Source organism: Octopus sinensis, linkage group LG3 (assembly GCF_006345805.1).
Source record: "Octopus sinensis linkage group LG3, ASM634580v1, whole genome shotgun sequence".
Lineage (NCBI taxonomy): Eukaryota > Metazoa > Mollusca > Cephalopoda > Octopoda > Octopodidae > Octopus > Octopus sinensis.
In genome coordinates, this window is record NC_042999.1 from 33652741 (window position 1) to 33658740 (window position 6000).

Consider the following 6000-nt stretch of genomic DNA (forward strand, 5'->3'; position numbering starts at 1 on the left):
AAGTCGAATTTTGCGGAATTTGAACTCAGAACGTAACGGTAGACGAAATACCTATTTCTTTACTACCCACAAGGGGCTAAACACAGAAGGGACAAACAAGGACAGACAAACGGATTACGTCGATTACATCGACCCCAGTGTGGAACTGGCACTTAATTTATCGACCCCGAAAGGATGAAAGGCAAAGTCGACCTCGACGGAATTTGAACTCACAACGTAACGGCAGACAAAACACAAGACATTATCATGTTGATGTATAATTGATTTTTTTTCTCTTTTTTTTTTACATATTTCGTCTCTACTGGGAAAACGGCTTGATATACATTTTCCCAGTTGAAATGTATATTTTTCATAAACATATCCTTTTATACTTATAATGGAAATATATTTCTGCCATGCTATTTCAAAGGTTTCTTTATAAGTCACAGTGTATTTCTAGAGTCACTATTTTAAAATGTTCACACATTTAATATATTTAAAAAAATTTTAATATTGATGCCATATATTTGAATACACACAATACGCACATACGCGTACACACACAAACACGCACACGCTCGAGCACAGACAAACACACACACATGCAAATATCCACATGCATATAGAAATATGCATATATACACAGATATATATCTATCTACCTTTCTCTCTCTCTCCCTCTTTGTATGTATGTGCGTGTGTGTGTCTGTAGTAAAATATAGATCGATAGATATACAGACATACATACATACAGACAGAGACAGACATACAGATAGATAGATAGATAGATAGATAGATAGATAGATAGATAGATAGATAGATAGATAGATAAGTTTCTTTATTGGCCACACAGGGCTGCACACAGATGGGACAAGTTACAAGGTAGAGCTTTTCTTTTGGGGGATGAAAAAAAGGGGTGGCGTAGGTTTTCGATCAAGAGGGATCGTAAAAGGGAAGAAAAAAAAGAATAAAAAGAATAAAAGAAAAGAAAGAAAGGGAAAGGAACAAAAGAAGAGAGAAATGAAAAAAGAAGAAAAAGGGGAAAAAAAGGGGAAGAGGAAGAAATAAAAAGGAACTATCAATAGGTAGGTAGATAGATAGATAGATATAGATAGATAGATAAATAGATAGATAGATAGATAGATAGATAGATAGATAGATAGATAGATAGATAAACAGCCAGACACACAAATACACATTCCAAACAAGATTTTATAAACATTTTATCCTTTTCTTCGAATCTTATCTACCACGACAGTTTTATTTACAGCTTGGAAATTTTATCTCTCATCATTTCCTCATCTCAATTGGAAATGTACGTATATATTTTCGACGTAAAACTGCTCAACTTCGATTATACCTTTACACTTAGTAAAATACGTTATTATATTTGATACTACTATTTTAGTCTCTTGAATAGATGTTTTCATTGAGAAGTAACTTATAACTAGGTTATTAAACTAACATACCGTGATGATTTTGTTAAAATTACTTTCTTCATAGACATTATTTTTTTTAGTATACCGGAGTTTCTATATTTATATCATTTAACATTTAATGGTTTTTAAGCATTAATAAAATATTTTCACATATGTTTTTCTTATTTCTGTTAACTATATTTTTAGTAGGAATCCAGTAACATTTTTGTATCCAATAGAATAAATCTGTCAAGCATTTGAGATGAATATTCTTTTCTACTCTAGGCACAAGGCCCTAAATTTTGTGGGAGGGGTCCAGCCGATGAGATCGACCCCAGTACACAACTAGAACATACTTTATCGACCCCGAAAGGAAAAAAGGCAAAATCGACCTCGCCGGAATTTGAATCCACAAGGTAAGGGCAGACGAAATAACTTTTGAACTCAGAATGTAAAGAGGGACAAAATACCTATCTCTTTACTGCCCGCAAGGGGCTATACACAGCAGGTACAAACAAGGACAGACAAACGGATTACGTCGATTACATCGACCCCAGTGTGGAACTGGCACTTAATTTATCGACCCCGAAAGGATGAAAGGCAAAGTCGACCTCGACGGAATTTGAACTCACAACGTAACGGCAGACAAAACACAAGACATTATCATGTTGATGTATAATTGATTTTTTTTCTCTTTTTTTTTTTACATATTTCGTCTCTACTGGGAAAACGGCTTGATATACATTTTCCCAGTTGAAATGTATATTTTTCATAAACATATCCTTTTATACTTATAATGGAAATATATTTCTGCCATGCTATTTCAAAGGTTTCTTTATAAGTCACAGTGTATTTCTAGAGTCACTATTTTAAAATGTTCAAACATTTAATATATTAAAAAAAATTTTAATATTGATGCCATATATTTGAATACACACAATACGCACATACGCGTACACACACAAACACGCACACGCTCGAGCACAGACAAACACACACACATGCAAATATCCACATGCATATAGCAATATGCATATATACACAGATATATATCTATCTACCTTTCTCTCTCTCTCCCTCTTTGTATGTATGTGCGTGTGTATGTCTGTAGTAAAATATAGATCGATAGATATACAGACATACATACATACAGACAGAGACAGACAGACAGATAGATAGATAGATAGATAAATAGATAGATAGATAGATAGATAAGTTTCTTTATTGGCCACACAGGGCTGCACACAGATGGGACAAGTTACAAGGTAGAGCTTTTCTTTTGGGGGATGAAAAAAAGGGGGTGGCGTAGGTTTTCGATCAAGAGGGATCGTAAAAGGGAAGAAAAAAAAGAATAAAAAATAAAAAGAATAAAAGAACAAAAAAGAAAGGGAAAGGAACAAAAGAAAAGAGAAATGAAAAAAGAAGAAAAAGGGGGAAAAAAAGGGGAAGAGGAAGAAAAAAAAAGGAACGATCAATAGGTAGATAGATAGATAGATAGATAGATAGATAGATAGATAAACAGCCAGACACACAAATACACATTCCAAACAAGATTTTATAAACATTTTATCCTTTTCTTCGAATCTTATCTACCACGACAGTTTTATTTACAGCTTGGAAATTTTATCTCTCATCATTGCCTCATCTCAATTGGAAATGTACGTATATATTTTCGACGTAAACCTGCTCAACTTCGATTACACCTTTGATCATCTCACATGTGATCTCTCAGATCATCACGTTCATCGTCGGATGTGTGTGTGGATATCTTATTAAAACGTTATCATAGACGGAATTATTCGGAATGATGTAATGTTATGTGACGAAAAACATGATGAATTTTTAGCACCGAACGCTAAATAAAAATGTTATAAGAAATTCAGTCCCTGGACTGAATCTTTAAAAGGAAAATAATTGTACGGTAGACTGGGAAACGTCAGCTATGGTAAATAAATGTTGAAACCATTATCCCACGCTAATGTCTATCCTTATGATCTTTGTTCATACGTAGACCTTAACATTGAATTTGCTCCCAGAACAATAATCGCTGCACTACATGACAAATGGTTAATGAACCTCGTACTTATCTGTTTGTCTATAGCAGAGAAAACGTTGCACATGTGTCTTCCAGATGTTATAATTGAATGTACATTCGGATACTTGTTGATGTCTTGCTCTTCTTGTATGAGCAGAATAGCTAGTAATTTTGAGCATGAGTACTTAATGTCTAGTTGTGCCAGCATTTATACATTGTAATACTCCTTTTCCGACAGATTCACATCTTTGAACATGTATGATTGCTATGTATCCGGTTATCTTCATCCCGGCAGTTTTGTCATGTTTTTCTTTATTTGAATGTTGGAAAGAACTAAAATCTGTTCTAGTGGAATCATTGAATAGGCAAATCGTGTGTACTGTGCTTGGCTAATTAGACTGAAATCCAAACTGAAATCCTTTGATGTAACCCGAGTAATGGGAGTAACCAGATCTTTTTCCGGAAGAGGTTACCGATGACGTTTCCGAAAATATGGTGTTCTGAAACTCTATATTCCCACAGATATTGTATGTGCCTCGGTAGATCTGAGAACTAATCTGCTCTAAACCCTTCTTTTCTTCTTTGAATAATAATAATAATAATAATAATTTTATAATTTAATCTTTTGCAGTGAGCTATGGCAGAATGTGACCAATAGGGTGTTTCTAACATTTTAGTTTATATCGTGTTGCATATAACCAACAGCTTAAAAATATTTCGTACTTTGTAACATGAAACTATACGGTTGGATCATTTGAGAAAAAGTCCTGTAATTCCGTTCCAACTGTACTAATAAGCGGCGCTTTTAATTCCTTGTCGGAAATAATGAACTTGAAATGACTGCTGTTCTTTCAGATGCCATCACAAGCAATTCTTCGAGGGTGAACACTTTCATAAGTAGTTATTTTAGTAAACACATGTTATGCCGTGTTATTAACGAGTTGTCGTGGTAGCCATTTTAACTGAAACTTGGCGATCAATATGGCATTAAATATATATATATATTAGCGATGATGTAAATGAAATTAAAATCTTTATGTTCTTCCTACTGACCATAAAATTCGCAAAATAGTAAATGCTCGAACAGATTAGTGTATTCTTTTTACTGAGAAAATAGTAAAATATACGAGCAACAAGGAAAATATTAATAAAACGGAATTGGAACTGCCACCATTAAATGGATAAGCAGCGAGTGCTTATGGGCAAAAAGAAATGCGCGAAGAACAAAGAACATGAAACACAACTATAGACGCTTTACACCTGGAAAGCTTATATTTTCTATCCAAGGAAAGAAAAGAGATACGGATCAGTTAATGAGGAAATTGTTTCTCTATACTTGTAAACTGTGACAGAGAATTTGATTTCTGACAATTAGATGAGTAGAAAATCAGCCCTATGTTCTGCAGCTGTCCAACAATATTTGCAACATACTTCTCATTAGATATGACGTTATATCAAAAGTTATCTGCAATGCTTTCTATAGAAATTATTGCTCAGCTTCCTATTCTCAAAAAAAGTAATAACACCTTTTAAACTAAAGAATACCATGTGTCATTCATGTAGAGAGAATATCTATCCAAATAAGCCAGATGAGATTCTACTAAACAGGAATTAAAATTTGTACACTACTCGAGATATCATCTGCTTGGCGGATGTAAATGTTCCTATCAAAGGGGACCATCTATGGAAAGCTAACGAGAAACTAACAACTGTAATATACCGATGATATATTTATATTTTTATCATCACAGGTAGTAGATTATACAACAAAAGTTTCTTTTAAAAGACGAAAAATATATATATAATTATTGATATAATGAAAATGTTTCAACATTTCTAGTTATTTCCCATGACGACGATACTACGGGAATTGAACAAACGCACACGAATCATATATGCATAATACTCATGACATACTGAGAAAATTACACAAGTAGACATATTCAGTATTAAAGAAAATACTTGCGACAAGCATAGTATGTAAATGCATGCTTATCAACACATGTGCCTAGTATATGAATACACTGATAGACATATTGTCCAAACAAAAAAAGCGTCCATAAATTAAGAAATTGGAACTTACCATTTTGTAAGTGATTGTCTTGAATTCTACAAAGGAAAAAGGAAAACATAAATAACAAATGCGTTCATAGTTATATGCTAACATACATACAAGCATTCATACAGACACACACATGCATATATATACGCAGATACATATATATGCAGGCAACTATTTGTAGCTATTTACCGCTCATCATTGGGTGTTACTTGTGCATTTGTATATACAACCATTAAACTGGAAGTCAACTGAATATTGATAATATCTATGGAGCTCTAACTAATATGTATGCATGTATGTCAGTATGTCAGTATGTATGTATGTATGTATATATGCATGTATGTATGTATGTATGTATGTATGTATGTATGTATGTATGTATGTATGTATGTATGTATGTATGTATGTATGCATGAATACATGTATGCATGCATGTGTAATTTTCAGAATTTCTCTAAGATCCTAGTTCGAAGATATATCTTCCACGAAAGTAAATCAATTAACGT

At 33.3% G+C, this 6000-nt stretch overlaps 1 protein-coding gene across 4 annotated transcripts in view; it reads right to left on the minus strand.

The window, feature by feature from the left end:
* The window catches only part of LOC115209755 (FMRFamide receptor-like), a 624942-nt gene that overhangs the window by 119722 nt on the left and 499220 nt on the right, over window positions 1-6000 (minus strand). For all 4 annotated transcript variants that reach the window (XM_036500923.1, XM_036500921.1, XM_036500920.1 and 1 more), the window contains exon 3: window positions 5516-5541. The gene's annotated coding sequence lies outside the window, so the exon portion shown is untranslated. The remainder of the gene's footprint in view (window positions 1-5515; window positions 5542-6000) is intronic.